The 19,429-nt window shown below is 40.6% G+C and overlaps 1 protein-coding gene across 7 annotated transcripts in view; it reads right to left on the reverse strand.

Annotated features, from left to right (window-relative positions):
• Positions 1 to 19,429, reverse strand: part of TMEM108 (transmembrane protein 108) — a 371,967-nt gene that overhangs the window by 211,296 nt on the left and 141,242 nt on the right. The window contains exon 1 of one of the 7 annotated variants that reach the window (XM_067033780.1): positions 7,936 to 8,014. The exons of the other annotated variants lie outside the window; for them this stretch is intronic. The gene's annotated coding sequence lies outside the window, so the exon portion shown is untranslated. Of the gene's footprint in view, positions 1 to 7,935; positions 8,015 to 19,429 lie in introns of those variants that run through there. 7 annotated transcript variants of the gene reach the window in all.

Genomic DNA, 19,429 nt, shown 5'->3' on the forward strand with positions numbered 1-19,429 from the left:
ACATAGGCAGAACACTCTTTGACATAAATCACAGCAAGATCCTTTTTGACCCACCTCCTACAGAAATGGGAATAAAAGCAAAAATAAACAAATGGGACCTAATGAAACTTAAAAGCTTTTGCACAGCAGAGGAAACCATAAACAAGACAAAAAGACAGCCCTCAGAATGGGAGAAAATACTTGCAAATGAAGCAACTGACAAAGGATTAATCTCCAAAATATACAAGCAGCTCATGCAGTTCAATATCAAAAAAACAAACAACCCAATCCAAAAATGGGCCGAAGACCTAAATAGACATTTCTCCAAAGAAGTTAAACAGATTGCCAACAAACACATGAAAAGATGCTCAATATCACTAATCATTAGAGAAATGCAAATCAAAACTACAATGAGGTATCACCTCACACCAGTCAGAATGGCTATCATCAAAACATCTACAAACAATAAATGCTGGAGAGGGTGTGGAGAAAAGGGAATCCTCTTGCACTATTAGTGGGAATGTAAACTGATACAGCCACTATGGAGAACAGTATGGAGGTTCCTTAAAAAACTAAAAATAGGGGCTTCCCTGGTGGTGCAGTGGTTGGGAGTCTGTCTGCCAATGCAGGGGACACAGGTTCGTGCCCCAGTCCAGGAGGATCCCACGTGCTGCAGAGCAGCTGGGCCCATGAGCCGTGGTCGCTGGGCCTGTGCATCCGGAGCCTGTTCTCTGCAGCCAGGGAGGCCACAACAGTGAGAGGCCCACGTAACGCAAAAAAAAAAAAACCCAAAAAACAAAAACTAAACTAAAAATAGAACTGCCTTGCAACCCAGCAATCCCACTACTGGGCATATACCCTGAAAAAACCATAATTCAAAAAGAGCCATGTACCACAATGTTCACTGCAGCACTATTTACAACAGCCAGGAGATGGAAGCAACCTAAGTGACCATCGACAGATGAATGAATATAGAAGATGTGGCACATATATACAATGGAATATTACTTAGTCATAAAAAGAAATGAAATTGAGTTATTGGAGTGAGGTGGATTGACCTAGAGTCTGTCATACAGAGTGAAGTAAGTCAGAAAGGGAAAAATAAATACCATATGCTAACACATATATACGGAATGTAGAAAAAAAAAAAAATGGTTGTGAAGAACCTAGAGGCAGAACAGGAATAAAGATGTAGAAGTACAGAATGGACTTGAGGACACAGGGGGGGGATGGGTAAGCAGGGATGAAGTGAGAGAGTGGCATGGACATATATACAGTACCAAATGTGAAACAGATAGCTAGTGGGAAGCAGCCACATAGCACAGGGAGATCAGCTCAGTGTTTTGTGAGCACCTAGAGGGGTGGGATAGGTAGGTTGGTAGGGAGACGCAAGAGGGAGGGGATACGGGCATACATGTATACATATAGCTGATTCACTTTGTTATACAGCAGAAACTAACACAAAAATGTACAGCAATTATACTCCAATAAAGATGTTAAAAACCAATTACGTAAGTTATAGGTGTATTACATAGTGATTCACTATTTTTAAAGGTTATACTCCTTTTATAGTTATTTTAAAATATTGGCTGTATTCCCTATGCTGTACATTATATCCTTGTAGCTTATTTTATACCTAATAGTTTATACCTCTTAATCCCTTACTCCCACCTTGCCCCTTCCCTCTTCCATCTCCCCTCTGGTAACCACTAGTTTGTTCTCTATATCTATGAGTCTGCTTCTCTTTTGTTATATTCACTAATTTGTTGTACTTTTTAGAGTCCACATATAAGTGATATCATATAGCATTTGTCTTTCTCTGTCTGACTTATTTCACTTAGTATAATGCCCTCCAAGTCCATCCAGGTTGCTGCAAATGATAAAATTTCATTCTTTCTTCTGGCTGAATGGTATTCCATTGTATGTATATGTATGTATTGGAAAAACCCGAACAAACTTTTTGGCCAACCCAAGATATATATATATATATATATATATATATATACACACACACACACACACACACACACATATATATATATATATATATATATGCATACACAGATACATACCACATCTTCTTGATGGACTCTTAGGTTACTCCCATATCTTGGCAATTGTAAATAATGCTGCTATGAACATTGGGCTGCATGTATCTTCATGAAATTTATCTTAAATAAGCCAACTTATATCCCTCATATCAATGGTAGTAGTGTTTTTACATTTTGCCATTGTATGGGAATAAATGCATAAAGAAATCTTTTCCCACAAGATAAACTAGATTCCCCATCTACACTGCTATGTTCTTTTTTCAATCTGGTATCCTGAATGGATACATTAATGCTATCCCATGTGAACTTTAAAATATACTTGTTGCTAATGTTATTTTCAGTAGAAATACTTGTATTATGAACACAAAGTTAACAAAAGAAGTGACTCACATAAGAAGCCCCCTAAAATAACCAGGGTTGTCACATTTAGCTGCAAAAGCTGTCATATCCACAACTGTATCAGCAATGCCAAATGTGGTGCCTGGTACACAGTAGTCATTAATACCTGAACAATATCAGGTTAAAGATCTTGACCAGGGCTTCCCTGGTGGCGAAGTGGTTGGGAGTCCGCCTGCCGATGCAGGGGACGCGGGTTCATGCCCCGGTCCGGGAGGATCCCACATGCTACGGAGCGACTAGGCCCGTGAGCCATGGCCGCTGAGCCTGCGCGTCCGGAGCCTGTGCTCCGCAACGGGAGAGGCCACAACAGTGAGAGGCCCGCGTACCGGACAAAAAAAAAAAAAAAAAAAAAAAGATCTTGACCACGTCCTGTGGCCAGTAAGTTGGCAGAGTGAGGATGCTCCCAAACCTAGGACTCACTACAAGTTCAGTGTTCCTTTTATATCACACTGCCTCCCGCTGGCCTCTTAAGCTCCAATAAGTACAATGCTTTTCATTCATTCTCACCAATGACAGGCTACTGGGTCTTCACTGTTCAGCTTAGAGACCCTCCCTGAGTCAAGGTGTCAGGCTTTCCACACATGGCTCATGAGACTGCCTGGGTTAAGGACTGTGTTAAGCCACTGGTGTGTTCCGTTACCTGAAGAACTAGCCTTTAAAGGAGTGAAGAAACTCTTCACGGTGTTAGAGCAAGTCAGGGAGAAATCCACAGCCCTTCCTGTGACTTGACACTTGGTCTTATCTGTTGAGATTAATAAAATTATTCTTGCCACATAGTAGAAAAAGGCACTAAATATAGTTCATGCAAAAGCAGGCACATAGAGATAGCTGTGATGGCTACTCTATAAATTAGTTCAACTTAAGAGACCAACTCTAATGCAAGGAAAAGTAACATTATGAAGAGACAGTTAATCAAACTGTGCATCTCTGATTGCTACTTACAAGATGAAACCTAGGTAAGGGTAACTAGAAATAGGCAAAATCTTAGCTTGGGTTAGTGAGAAAACTGAAAATCAGAAACTTGAGGCTGAAACAGATAGCTGTCAGAGAACAGATCCTGGTATGGGGCAAACTGGGGCCTTCTCCAGCAGCCCAAGCTTTAGAAACCTGGTGACCAGTGCTGATCTGACCCAGACAAGAAAAAGGTGAGAGCAGAGGAGGATGCTCTGCCATGGGCAAAATTCTCCAAAGGTTCATAGACTCGGGCCACTGAGCACCCCACCCCCACCCCTCGTGAAGGCAAAGGGCTGAAATACACTCCCTCTCCCACAGCCTTCAAGGTTGCAGTCTTCGATCCTCTTAATCTGATTTTCCTGGTGCAGAAAGGCCTGGGGATCAGGTAACAGTGCGAGCTCCTGAAGGACTATCCCCAGGCAGGGTCCCAAGTGGCCTGGCAAGGGCAAACAGGAACAGCCTTTCCGCCCGCACCCCTCCACTGTCACCCATGACAGCCATTACCACCTGTAATTCTCTGCCCTCCTCATCCCACCCTCCTTGACTCCTGGCATGTATGAAGAATTGTGGGGCAATTTACCCATGATTAGTGTAAGCTGGGCTGTGAAACACTGTACCATTCCAGGGGATCATGTGTGGTTCTCACACCTCTCCTGGCTCTGTTGCCTTCATTGTCTGGCTCTTCCCCACCGGATGGGGACGATAATGGTCACTTTAAATGTCAAGTTACTCTAAGAGGATGGATGAGAAGAAAAGAAAAGTAAGGCAAGGAGCCAGCAGCCCATTTCAGAAAAAGGGTTCGCTGACCCCGGCCTTCTGAGTCTCTCTCTTTCCCTCATGAATATTTACGTCTAACTCCTTCCTTGGTACTCTCTGGGGGATGGCAGCCGAGAATCTCAGGACTGTGGCAGGAAGAAACGGGAGAACTGACAGGCATGTGATCGGAAAGCAGACCACAGGTATTAAACCCATGTTCTTTGGATGTAGACCTCTGACCAAAATCTAGATGGGGTGGGAGAAAACCCTAGCCTAGATGTTACTATAATTCCCACATCACCTTTTGGAAACCACCTACCCAACTGTTTCATACACTGCCAGAAATAAACAGACAGAATGCTGCTGGGAGCTCTGAGCCCTGCTCCTCTTCAAATCATTCAACTGCATACAAATGAGAGCTACTATACAGCCAGGATCCCCCAGGGAGATGATTTCTATTCCAACCCCTCTCATAACTTGATGAGTCAGCTGAGGTCAGCTGGTTGGAGCAGTGAGCTCAGGGAAGCTGCTTTGGCAGACCTGGCAATTTGCAGAGTAGAGCCCTGCTTCCTCGACTGCAGCCTGTCTTCTCAAGAGTCTGTCTTGCAATGTGTGCTGGACCTGAGGGAGCCTAACAGACGGCTCTTGAAGCCAGAACCCACTGCTGGAGAAAAAAAGTCAGGGATAAAGTGGGACCTGGCCCTACTTGAGGAATCAGGGTCGCTGTTAGGCTGGGGTAGTGAGATCACTCTTCATCCTGCTCTGCTCACATCAGGCTGTCTGGCATCAAGTTCTTTTCTCTGCCACTAACTGTTCCCCTTTCCTTTCAAGTTCAGCTTTTAATACACAATAGTTAAAAATGAAATAATACAGGAAGTTAATAACTACATCCAATCAGAGTCAGTAAGGTTCTAAGAGAGGAAGAGCTCTGTGATAGGAGACATCTCCTCCTGTCCTAGGTCTAAAACTTTGTAGCAGGAAACCAAGAATGAAGACATATACCTTCTGCATATTTGGTTCCTAATAAAAAGTTCCTAAGAGTCAGTTTCCCAAGTACAGCTATTTAGTATAGTCTTTCTTAAATACCATTCAGTTCAGAACTCACTAAGATCTTTATTCAGTTTCCCTTTTTTTTGCTCTGTGTGTGTTAACCTGTGAATATCCCCAGTCTCACCCCCACCTCTCCAACCCCAGGTTTCAAGCCTGCCTTGATTCCTGACTTTTTGTTACACTGATTCAGAAAATGGGTCCAATACCTGGAGGTGCTCAGCCAGGCCATGGGTTTTTGACGAGAGTTTTTTGGTTGGGGGTTGGCAGGGAGACAGGAAGAGAAAATTGGTGGAGTGGCTGCCGTGAGTGTTGGATATGGTTAGCAACAGAAATGGCGAGACAGGATTTTAACAAGTTTTGTTACAGGTGAAAAATACACCCTCCTACCTTGGGCATATTCTTAAGGGTGTGAGTAAAGATTTTTGTTGCTTTCAGTCATATTTTTCTGCTGGATACCTGTTTCTCTGAACATGTCACTACATAGAATCAGGACCAAATAGAACCCCAGTTATATTAAGGTTCCACCTTTTTGTTTTTTGCTAATATAATTAATACTAATAGTGAACATTTATAGAGCACTTACCATGTGTCACTCATTAAGTATTAATCACCTACATACTATGTTCTCAACACTAGCCTAGGCACTGGGAAAACAACAAGAACAGGCCCTGAAATGTCTCTGTCTTCATGAAGTGATTTCCTAATGGAAGTAAAGAGATGAACAAGTAAATAGACAGATTCTCTTTATGTGGTTACTTCATACTGGACAATTAAAGACTGCCTCTCTGAGGATGTTAAGTTGGGATCTGACAGTGCGAGGAAGCCGGTCACATGAAGATCAATGGGCGAGCACCTCAGGAAGCAGAAACAGCTTGTACACAAGGGCCAGTGTCAGTAGGTACTTGGAGTGTTAAAAGAGGCAGAAGGTCAGTGTGGCTGAATCAAAGGAGTGAGACTGTACAAACACATCCGAGCCGGAGGTAGGGAGCAGAGAGCACAGGGCTACACAGGTTTGGGCGAGGAGCAGTGTGGCAAGATTACGAAGTCACTGGAGGACTTTAAGCAAGGAAGTGACAAGACAGAATGTTCATTTTTAAAAGATCTTATTGGTTTTTATATAGAAAATAGCTTTTGGGGGGACAGGGTGAAAGCAGGAGGGCCAGGTAGGAGGCTATTACAGGGACTCAGGTGACAGTGTAGCCTTAATGTCAGATGCCATGCTTTCCATGCACAGAGTTCATTAAATCTTCACACAGTCCCCCAGAGACATATATGAAATCACACAAGGACTAGAGCTTGGCCTAAGGACAGGGCTGGACAAACCCAGATACACAAGTAGGGTGGGATGGCTGGGCTGAGTGACTTGCAAAAGCAGGTCTTCAAGGTCAACAGAGATTTGAAGTCAGGTGAGCAGTGACAGCAAGGTGTGGTCAACTGATAAGATCACCCTGGGAGAAGCTGCATCAGTTTTTCTACACAGGAAAGCATTCAAAGGTGGCAGTCCACGGCAACCCAGCTCTAATTAGGGTTCCTGGCCCCAGGGTCCAAGGCTAAAATATTTTTAGCCTTGTCTCGACAGCAGTGTTCAAACTCTTTGGAATGAGCTCTAGGGCTTGGGGACTTCAAGGACCTCAGTGTGCAAACCAGGCCTTGTTTGGTTCTTGATGGCAGAACAGAGTACCCAGTGGAAGCCCTCTTCTCAAGTACCTTCCTGAAATTTAACAAAATTTTAGTAAAATCTAAACTTAAAGGCCATGGCATAGCTTTTAGGTACCTTCCCCTTTCACTGCTTCAGTTTTCACAAAATCTCAGCTTCCTGCTGAGGCTGGTGTTTCAGTATTAAATGAATAACACCAAGTAAATGGGAACAAAAATTAATTACTGAGGTAGCCCAAATCTAGTATGTTAGTTAGATATTGAGAAAAGTTATCAGGTTCCTCAAGTCACAAAGTTGGGAGTACCTATTAGTTTGTTTGCTTGTTTCTTCTCTTTCTCACTCTTCCTCCCTCTCTCCCCCATTCCATCTCTCTCTGTCTCCCCAGCCTCCTCTTTTCTCTCCTCTTGCCCTCCTTAAGCCAACAGTAAGTAAATGTCAATAATGCTAGAAAAAGGTATCTTTCAATGTAGGATTCCAGATACGCCTGTTTAAATGGATGTGGAGAAATGAAGGGACAGGGGTTGGATAATTTCAGAGACCTACCCCCAAAGCTGATTTTGTCCATAGTTAAGAAAGCTATGCTAAAATATAATATAGGTTTAAAAAATTCTAGCAAATGACATCTGTCAACCTTCCAAGCACTCCAACTAATATTTTTTCCCTCCTGCAATAAGCAGAAGCTGGAAATGAAGTAGCAGAAGAGAACACGGGGCTGGCAGACCAAAGATCAGGGCTGTAACTCTGACAATTACTTGTGAGAAATTGAGGAAATCTCTTCAGCCCTCCAGACCTTTGTTTCCTGGTTTATGTAACAAGGGAGCCAGGCCAGGGTACTCCCTAAATTTAATTCCAGCCTCAAAAGGATCTGAGCATTCTTTCAAAGTCAAAGAACATCTGAATGAAGATTACAGATGACAGATGAGTTAATATGTCATATATGGAGTTACTCCTGTTTAAGCCTTAGGTTTCTAACTGTTGGGCTGTACTCCGCAGGCCAGCAAGCCCTGCACTCGCCCAGCATCAAGACAAAAGAAAGAGCCCAGAGTCAGTAACAGAGACACCAGTGGTTTAATGGATGGGGGAGCTTACATGTCTGAAGCAGGGTCCTGGAGCAACACCCCACTGTGTGCAGCAGACAGCGGCAGGCAGGACAAGGCAGCAGTCTTTGCTCCCGGGGAGAGAGGGAAGTTATCAGTTATAGTGGGAATTGACGTCAGGTTGGCTCATTGGTTACCAAGGAAACCAGGAGCACATCCTTTACTGCCCCTTTGATAAGCTATTGTGGTGGAGATGTTCTGATCTAAAGATTAGAACAGTCACTAGCTGGGGCCCAGCTAGTGGTAGCGGCATGACATTGGGTAATTCATTTAACCTCTCCGTGACTCAGTTTCCTCATCTGTAAAATGGAGATAACAACAGTACCCACTCATAGACTTGTGAGAGTTCAGTTAACAAGAACATTTGAAACAGTGCCTGGCCCAGAGTCAGAGCTATGTAAGTGTTAATCATCATCACATCATCAACATTGCAGTTTCTTAAAGATGAATGTAAACTTGTGGTTCTACTCTTGGAAAGAATTATACCAGAAATATGCCAAGTAAGGTAAAAGAGCCCTCAAAGATTAAGTAGTTGGAAGGGTAGATCCCCTTGAGCAGATGGTGGCAAATAAAATAGCCATTTAGAGCATGGATAAATGCAGCCAAGGAGAACTGAGAGAACTGCATAGGTGTATAAATGCTTTAAAATACCTAAATTCCAGGAAAATGGGCCATGTGGCTTTACCTAACTTAATTAAGAAAACTAGAATAAAAACTAATTTACAGGTAGAGACCACAAAATAACCGGAGTGATGGATCCTACTCATCTTTGTCAACTGGTATGATAATCACTGACACGTGGAGGGCCTCACCACTGGCTTATATAGGAGACAACCATGGAGGACAGCCTATCAGAAACAGCGGGATGTCACACGTGAAGATCTGGAGAGAAGATGAATGCCATCTGGGGAGAAATAAATTTTTTCCTTTGTGTACGGCAAGCCTGCATTTTTGCTGTCCTCTTCCAAGTGATTCATCACGTGCTCGGACAGATACAGCATGGCTGTCACACTCTCCCTGTAGGGGAAAGGCTGATGGTGATTACAGCCTGGTAATCATATCTATGGGCTGAGCTCTACCTCCTGTGCTACCCAACTTTTCACACACGTTGATTAGCAGCTGGTTGACATTAGCCATCTGTGGGAAAGGTCAACAGGAGAGAGTAACCAGGGACACTAGCTTTGTGATCGTATCTCTCGTGACTGCTTTACTGAACTAATTCTCCTGCCCCGCATTCTTGAGACACTCAGTTTTCCCAACCCTGCTGGAAGAGGGACGTGGTCTCTCCCCTTTCCTTCCATGAAATGCTGCACACACTTGGGGGTGGCTTATAAAAGTATCAACAACTGCTCTTCATGCATGATTGAATTATGGGCAATTTTTCTCCTATTAACTCTTCGGCATTTTTTTATTTTTTTATTTTATTATCTATGAAAAATCTGTCACTTTTGTGCTGTTAAAAAAAAGAACTAAGAAGTTTGCTTCCTTAGGCCAACTTACTTCACATCTAATCAAGCTCTAAGATATATGAGGCACAAGAGAGAGCAATGTGAAAAGCAGAATTGCCTGTTTTTTGCGTTTGTTTTAATCTATAAATAAAGGGAGTTGATAAGACTCACAGGATCGTTAGAAGAATTAAAGGAGATAACCCATTTGAAAGTGACTGCTCCAGTACCTGGCATACGGCACTTAGAATCTGCTCCCCAAAACAGGATAATCTGTTCAGTCTAAGAAGACTAAGCGCTTAAAAGGCCCATGTCACTACCTCTGGTGCTGGCACCAAGCAGTCTTTCCATAGGTAATCGTTCATCCAAGACCAAAGAGGGGTTCATTCCCACGACTAACCTGCACCCTCATTCTAGTTGATGGCTCAGATCCTCAGGACTAGTGATGACTAGATTGGAGGCTTGCTATATTCTTTCATGCAGAAAAAAGTTCAATATAAAGTGGCGCTGTTCTTAGGCACCATCCAAGAGGATTTGTCTGTCTTTCTCAAGTTTTAAAAGTACTCTTATTCAAAATGCCATTCATTGCATGGCTCTCAAGCACAGGCTTATAGCCATATGGTCTAAAATGGGTCCATTTTTTTTCCTCACAAAGTGAGGAAAGTATGTCAAGTAGAGTAAGAACTTGAAACCTGAGCCAGAGTACATGTTGCCTAAAATAAGACCCAGGTATTACTTTGTTGTAACAACTATAGACTAAAAATTTTAAAAGAAAGAAATATATACAATAAAGGTAACTTGTCTTTTGTTATTTTTCAATTACTCTTCCCAATATTGTTATGCTCAAATAGAAATTCTGTCCTGACCAATAACTTCCCTTCAATAAAACTATTCATTCTATTTTGAAAAACAGAAGTAGACAGAAAAGCCCAGTTCTATTATGCTACGTAGCTACTTTAAACACCTGATAGGAAAGATGGAAAAAAAGACATGACTGGTTTGAGACCAACATGTTTGAAAAAGTGGAGTTAGCAAAGATATAAACAACTCCAATATGCAGCAGACAATACCAGTATAACATACCTAGGACCTGAATATAAAGATACTCAAGTAATATGAAGGATTAGTGATACACAGTCTAGTCAGAGTGTGCTAGGAGATTATGTTACAGTAACAACCCCGAATCTTACTACTTTAACATGATACGAATGTATTTCTTGCTCATGCTGTATGCTCAAAATTAGTTGGCTGGGGGCTCTGCTCATCATGGCCACTCGAGGGAGCGTAGGTTGATTTAAGACCCAACAATGCTTCCACAATCACAGTGGCAGAGCAAGAAGGGAGAAAGCAGTGAATCACACACAAGCTGTTAAAACTTCTACCTGGAAGTAACAGATGTCCACTTGGGCTCACATTTCATTGGCCAGAGTAAGGCGCACGGCCATACCTAACTTCATAGTTGGCAAGGCAGTACAATTCTTTCATATGTCTGAAAGGCACCAGCTGGACACACTTGGTGAACATCACTAATTGCTACCTCAAATGACAACCTTATTATCTAAGAACTTTGCAAAGTTCTTCCACAGTCATCTCATTTGTATGAGGGTATTTGTAACCCATACCCTTACAGTGTGGGTTCTATCAGCATTCTTTTTACAAAAATAATGAAAGCTCACAGAGATTAAAACTTGCTTAAATGGCATAAATAGTAAATCAAACAGTTTTTACAACTCCAAATCTTAATCTTTTAGTTAAAAACTTCTGAGGTACAATCTTTGCACCCATAATTTGCAGTGCATAACATTTTGCTACTTATTTGCACATTATCATTAAACATATTATCTGACATTACTTTTCTCTTCATGTATATTATACATGTACTATATCTCTAAATTGTTTCCTGAGGACACATTGTCATATACTTTGTGTTCTTCACAGAATCTCATCTCATCCCATCTCATCTTATCTCATCTTACCTCATAAAAGACAGTATATTTCTAAGTTTGTCTTGGTTGACTTATAAAACACCTACAGAATCACCATTTTCTGAACACTGAGACTGTGCTTTGGGCATCAGAGAGGAAAGATGAAAACCAGATAAATTAAATCAACTACTTTATTGTTAGGGAGAACTTAAGCCTACTCCATTTGGAGATGTCCTCCAGATGCCACTTGTCTTTACAGCTACAGGTTTCACAGGTGTGAAACCTGACCTGCGCATGCTTCCTGTTTTCATCACATCAAATCACACCACCCGCTATTGACAATGCATCACTCTTAGAACAGCCTCCACAGATTTGCACAGACTTCTGTTTACCTTTGTTTAGATACTGAAAGTCCCTCTCTTTGTGAAGTCACTAGGAGTCACCTTGCCATCATGATGTCACTTCTATAGATCCCCATAAACAGAACTCCTCCTGAAACACTGGAATGAATGCAGTGCTCCTGCATATAGGGCAAGATTGGAAGACTCAAAAACCAAGTGCTTGATTAGCACCCAAGTCTGAATAAAAAGCAGAGGTGATAATGGTGGAAGTAGTTCTCCAATAGCTTGTCTAATTTGCCTTAATATAACCGCAGCTGAACTCCCCCAGGACAAGCTACTTAACTTTCCTCAATTTCCTTGTTTGTAAAAGTGGGATAATAGTACTTACTTCATAGGGATGTCGTGGGATTAAGTGAGGTAATGCAAAAAACACTTAGAACAAGCTTAATGCATAGTAGGCACTCACTAAATGTTGGTTATTACTTTCCTTTGAATTTTGCCAAATGCTTCCTCTTGAGCTAGTTGAGCTCAGATATTAACATACAAGGAAATTTTAGGGCTGGAAGGGACGTTGGAATCCATCTGCTTCAGAGGAATTCAAGAGATTTGTCTGGGATCATAGAGTTTATGGTGGAGCCAAGATGAGATCTGGATCTCCTGACTGTAATTGTATGTTTAGAAGGAATGTCTTGTTTAGGATAGTGTTGGACACAGTAAAGAAACTGTCTACTTGATTCTGCATGAACCAAATTTGATTTACTTTGGTTAGTTTTCATTTCTTCTGAAAAATCCAGAATACAATGAACCCCCCTCACTGTTAAATTCTGTCCTGAGAACAAAAGGAAACAAACCCAAATATTAAATCAAAGCTCTATGCAGTGATTTATGTCATAGAGTGTTCTGCCTATGTTTTCCTCTAAGAGTTTGATAGTGTCTGGCCTTACATTTAGGTCTTTAACCCATTTTGAGTTTATTTTTGTGTGTGGTGTTAGGGAGTGTTCTAATTTCATACTTTTACAGGTAGCAAGATCCTTTTTGACCCATCTCCTAGAGAAATGGAAATAAAAACAAAAATAAACAAATGGGATCTAATGAAACTTAAAAGCTTTTGCACAGCAAAGGATACCATAAACAAGACCAAAAGACAACCCTCAGAATGGGAGAAAATATTTGCAAATGAAGCAACTGACAAAGGATTAATCTCCAAAATTTATAAGCAACTCAGGCAGCTCAATAACAAAAAAACAAACAGCCCAATCCAAAAATGGGCAGAAGAACTAAATAGACATTTCTCCAAAGAAGATATACAGATAGCCAACAAACACATGAAAGAATGCTCAACATCATTAATCATTCGAGAAATGCAAATCAAAACTACGAGATATCATCTCACACTGGTCAGATTGGCCATCATCAAAAACTCTAGAAACAATAAATGCTGGAGAGGGTGTGGAGAAAAGGGAACACTCTTGCACTGCTGGTGGGAATGTAAATTGATACAGCCACTATGGAGAACAGTATGGAGGTTCCTTAAAAAACTACAAAAAAAAAAAAAAAAACTACAAATAGAACTACCACATGACCCTGCAATCCCACGACTAGGCATATACCCTGAGAAAACCATAATTCAAAAAGAGTCATGTACCAAAATGTTTATTGCAGCTCTATTTACGATAGCCAAGACATGGAAGCAACCTAAGTGTCCATCAACAGATGAATGGATAAAGAAGATGTGGCACATATATACAATGGAATATTACTCAGCCATAAAAAGAAATGAAACTGAGTTATTTGTAATGAGGTGGATAGACCTGGAGTCTGTCATACAGACTGAAGTAAGTCAGAAGGAGAAAAACAAATACCGTATGCTAACACATATATATGGAATCTAAGAAAAAAAATGTCATGAAGAGATTAGTGGTAGGATGGGAATAAAACACAGACCTACTAGAGCATGGACTTGAGGATATGGGGAGGGGGAAGGGTAAGCGGTGACGATGTGAGAGAGTGGCAGGGACACATACACACTACCTAATGTAAATTAGATAGAACCAAATGTAAATTAGATAGCTAGTGGGAAGCTGCCGCATAGCACAGGGAGTTCACCTCTGTGCTTTGTGACCACCTAGAGGGGTGGGAGGGAGGGTGATGCAAGAGGGAAGAGATATGGGAACATATGTATATGTATAACTGATTCACTTTGTTGTAAAGGAGAAACTAACACACTATTGTAAGTTATACTCAAATAAAGATGTTAAAAAAAAAAAAAAAAAAGCTCTATGCAGCCTAGAGGTAGGACTCTAGTCTGAAATTAGTTCTATTTTGCTCACCAGTTTAACGATATTGTTAGTTGTTTTTTTAATTAAGCCTCCCTTAACTGCTACACTGAGTGAATTTTAAAAGCTAACGGAAATGCTTGTGTGTTGCAGTGTACTTTATAGTGAAATAATTTGAACTGGTTCTGTTTTAAAAGGCTTAGATAAGGGCATTTCAGAAAACAACTTAAAAGTGTTTTTCCAGGTAATGAGAGTCTGGAAATTCCTGCAAGTTTCCAGACTCTCCAGACTCTGATAAATTCCAATTCCTCCAAAGTAAGCCACTGAATGTCTTTATTTCTGTGAAATAGAAATCATGACCTTTGTAACCCAGGGGAGATACAGAGGAGCCATGTGACAAAGCCATTACCCAAACAAATGGTGGCAATTTGCAAAAAGACTATAAAGGTGGATGTCCTGTTTATTTTTTCTTTCCAGAATCAAATCAGTGTTCAATGGAGAGCAGGTGTGCCATCCTAGTTTCTCCTTTGCCCCTATGAAGGTTCACCTGAGATAGCTCTTGGCCAAAACAGATGAAGAGAAATCAGCATGCTGCTATTACATTGAGAAGCCAAAAAGAGATATTTCCTCCTTCTGGGGAAAGAGCCTGGTTGAAACAGTAGCACGTGAATTCCCAGCAGACCAACTGTTTACAAGAAGAATATGCTATTGCTGTTCCTTAGCAACGAATGCTGTTCTTCAAAGGCACAGTGAATGAAGAGCTAAGTACCTCCTTCTGTCTCTTGTTTCTGAAGTGTGACTTGAATCTCCAATTAAAATGAACACTCTACTGGCATCTTGGAAGGACTCATTCAACTGACAAAGTTTGCCCTTGGAGTTGAGAAGTCAGATACCATTTTGATCAATGGAAGTCTCCAACAACAAAATAAATGCCTTGTCACTCTATTTGTGCAGGTCAATTGTAGATGCACAGTAGCATCTGGTCTATTCTTTTTTTCCCCCTTCATGCTTATTTCTTTTTGAATTTCATTTATTTTTTATACAGCAGGTTCTTATTACTTATCTATTTTATACACATTAATGTATATATGTCAATCCCCATCTCCCAATTCATCCCACCACCACATCTGGTCTATTCTTGTTGGCATCTACCACGTCATTCAACTTCCCATTCTCTTACCCAGCCTGGTGCTCACTCTGCCACTAGCACTAAAAGACATAACTGATGTGTGAGGCAACCAAGATACCATGGAATGGTTAAACAAACAAACTTCTACTTAACGTGAGAAGATAACAGAAAATTTAATGACAATCTGCAATTAAAAATATTTAGCAACTGCTATATAGTCGCTCTACTGCTATTTAAACATAAAACACAAAAGAAAGATCTGGCACTCAAATACTTCATTATATTAGCTCAAACTACAAGACTTGTTTTAGTGTAGTACAATGGGCTCTTTGTTACTGTTAATTTATTTCCACAGCTTAAAATCCTGGGCTTAAGGCCTATGATCCTCCCCCACCCCAAGTTTCTAGCAGATTCTTCTTGGAATATAAGTGACAAAATGGCCTTGCAAAGAATATTTATGCTTCAAAGATAGATTGTATTTGATTTCCACAGTGGTTTTCCCACTGAATATCTTGAGTGAACTTTGGAAAGTCCCCTCAGTAACCTAATTCAGATTTATTATTTCTTATTCATTAATTAATCTATTCAATTTATTCAACAAGTATATATTGAGCATCTTGGTTCCAGGAACTGAGCTAGGTGCTAGGGATGTGAACAAGATAAACATGTTCCCTGCACTCAGACTTAGAGTCCCAAGAAGGGAACAGAAAATTAGCAGCCACTTACAACGCAGCATGCCAACTGCTAATGATAGAGGAGGATCAATGCTAAAGGAGCACCTGGAAAGTACACTTTTCCAGACCTAGAGGGGGTTCAGGACAGATTTTCTGGAAGGAATGGTGATAAAATAGAAGAGGTGAAGAAGCAGTAGAAAAGCATTCTGGGAAGAGGGCGTATCTGGTATACAGGTCAGGAAACATGGCAAGTGAAAGAAAAGGACAGAAATTCACTATTGATACAGTTGGGTTGGGATAATGAACTCAAGAGAGGTAAACCAGGGCCAGATTATGAAAGGTTGTGGAAGCTAAGTGAAGGTGTTTGATTTTAAGAGTATGGAGGAGGCATTAAAAGAGAGGAAGAGGGGGGACTTCCCTGGCGGTCTAGTGGTTAAGACTTCGCCTTCCAATATAGGGGGTGTGGGTTCGATCCCTGGTTGGGGAGCTAAGATCCCACAAGCCTTGTGGCCAAAAAACCAAAACAGAAGTAATATTGTAACAAATACAATAAAGACTTTAAAAACGGTCCACATCAAAAAACAATCTTTAAAAAAAATAAATAAATAAAATAAAAGAGAGGAAGAGGGGAGTGTTCCTGGACCATGGCCTCCTGCCATCTTGGTACCTGCTGGAGTGATGACGGTCTGTGCCTTTAGACTACCTCTCCTCATACACAATGACACTTGACCCCACACAACTTTTTTTTTTTAATTAAAGATTTTGGGGGGCAGGACTTCATTTCTTATTTTATTTTGCTTTTTTTTCTTCCAGTTTTATTGAGATATAATTGACATACAGCACTGTATAAGTTTAAGGTATACAGCATAATGATTTGACTTAATACATCATGAAATGATTACCTCAATAAGTTTAGTGAACATCCATCATCTAATATAGATAAAAGTTAAACAGAAAAAAATTTTCCTTGTGATGGGAACACTTAGATTTACTCACTTAACAACTTTCATACATAACATACAACAGTTAATTATATTTGTCATGTTGTACATTACATCCCTAGTACCACCCCACTTTAGAAACTATTACAGACATTTCATAACCACTGAATGACTTTTTCTTTGGTATAAAATAACACCTTTGTTAGAATAGAAAAGCTAAGCTATCAATTGATCATGTTCTTGATCTATAAGGGACTCTAAAGATCATACATTCTAACCCTTCTCACTTTTCAGGTAGAGAAACCAAAGTGAAGAAAAGTGAACTGTCTCATCTGAGGGTCTGTGGGTGCTGAAGGGTGAGCAAGGCCCAAAACCCAAGTTCCTATTGGACATCCCTCTCCACAGCAGTATCAGACAGTGAAGTCTATCAGGCTGATTTAGGCATTTTTATTATTATATAAGCTGGGTTAAATGAATTTCTTAACCCTATAGTATATTTGAAAGCTGAGGAGCTCTCTTTAATGTTTTTCATTAGGAATGTAATATAAGAAATACTATGATGAAGCCCTGTTAATAATGTAGATTCATATTTTGAATGCATAGAAGACCTTTTTTTTTGTTTTTGGTGGTACGTGGGCCTCTCACTGTTGTGGCCTCTCCCGTTGCAGAGCACAGGCTCCGGACGCGCAGGCTCAGCGGCCATGGCTCATGGGCCCAGCCGCTCCGCGGCACGTGGGATCCTCCCAGACCGGGGCATGAACCCGTGTCCCCTGCATCAGCAGGCGGACTCTCAACCACTGCGCCACCAGGGAAGCCCCATAAAAGACCTTTAAATGAAACCTCAGGACTTTGTCCAGTGTTAGGATCATCTACTTAGAAGCATAATCGTATGATACCAGCAGTGTCTTCATGGAAGATAATTTTTTTTAAAAAACTGATGCCCTTAGAAACAAAAGGACAATACCATCATCTCAGCAAAACCAGGCACTCTGGCTCCAAAGTTATCCTATGCATTTCTCAACTGCCCCAAGAAAAACAGCTATTATTACAGACTTCATTTACTGCTTTTAAAGATTCCCTGAAAACAAAAGCAGTAGCCATAAACTTTTCAGGCAACGTACACCCCACAAGCATAATTTAATTATAGCACATGAGGTTGAGTTTTATAACCTGGGGAAACATTTGGCTAGGAATTCAAATAGGTCATGTCATGGCTTCTGCTCATTTTAAAATACCATGAGTACTTTTAAAATTAGGAAAACATAGGCAAATGTTAGATTCTGTGCTTTTTTCTAGAGTGAAATTACATATAAACTGTGGCCCACATCCTTCCAAGACCTAGTCCTTGAGGACACTGTTCGACAGTCTACTATATGAGCATAGTTGGGAAAACTGGCCTGTTGGCTTAAAAATCACCTACCAAAGACCTAACTCATCCTCAGAGGAAAGCATGGTTGAGAAATACCTTAAAATAAAAAACAAAAAACAACAACCAACTGACAAACCAGCATGCACTGGATATTTACTGGGTATATTTCAATAATTTTCCATTTTTCTCAATCAGTTTCTGTTCATTTGTTTATCCATTCATTAAAGAATATATTTTAAGAGAATTATATGTGGAACCAAGGAAGTTACAAAAAGTTAATTTTTGTAGTGTTTATATAAAAACTGGGGCAACATATGTATTTGAAAGAACAGAATTCCTAATTAAGATATAAGTAAGTGAATTGTGGCCCTGTGGAGTTTGTAAATGCAGGTGCTGAAGAAATGCAAAGCAAGAAAAATACAGGAGAAAACTTTAAAAACTTTAAATTTTGAAATAATTTTAGATTTACAGAAGAGTTGCAAAGATAGTACTGATTTCCTGTATACCATTCACCCAACTTCCCCTAATGCTAACATCTTATACAACCACCGTATAATTATAAACTACGCAATTAACATTGGAACAATATTACTGACTAAACTACAACTTCATTTGAATGTCCCTGTTTTTTTTTTTCACTAATGTCCTTGAAGGAGTTCCGAACATGGCACTCCAAAATATGCCACTTTGGCTTATTGATTATTATGAACTAAAGGCACTTGAGAAAGAGCAGGTGCAGGAAGGGCTCTCTGACCTCTCCTTTTCTACCTAAAAACAGGCCATAAAATTTCTTGAAAGGTGCCCCTCTGTACCAGGAAGAAAAGAACATCCTTATCCCTAGAGACTGGGAATCAGTGTTGAAATGGATCTGTAGAAATAAACTTACTAAAATAACTTTTATCTTCCACTGGTTTCCCTCCCACCCCATTTATGTCCTATTGCCTTCCCCATAATTTATTGCCCCCAAGCCCAAACCCCTTTGACTTGTCATTTCTTCACAAATCTACCATTTCTTTGTCTAAAAGGTATAAAAGCTTCCTGCTCTGGTCACTTCTTCAAGGTCTTCATTCTCTTGTGAAGGCCCCCACGTATAGGCAAAAATTTAGTAAAAGGTGTATGCTTTTCTTCTGTTAATAATCTTAGGTCAGTGTAGTTCTTAAGCCCAGCCGGAGATCCTCAGAGGGTAAAGGAGAATTTTTCCTCTCTTGTATCCTTTTTCTGTTCCTGGCTCCAACTCAGGATCCCACATTGCATTTAGCCTCCTTAGCCTCCTTCAATCCATTGCAGTTTCTCAGTCTTTCCTTGCCTTCACTCTTTCATGACCTTGATACTTTTGAAGAGTACTGACTGGTCAGGTATTTTGTAGAACACACCTTGATTTGGGGC

Source organism: Kogia breviceps, chromosome 5 (genome assembly GCF_026419965.1).
Source record: "Kogia breviceps isolate mKogBre1 chromosome 5, mKogBre1 haplotype 1, whole genome shotgun sequence".
NCBI lineage: Eukaryota > Metazoa > Chordata > Mammalia > Artiodactyla > Physeteridae > Kogia > Kogia breviceps.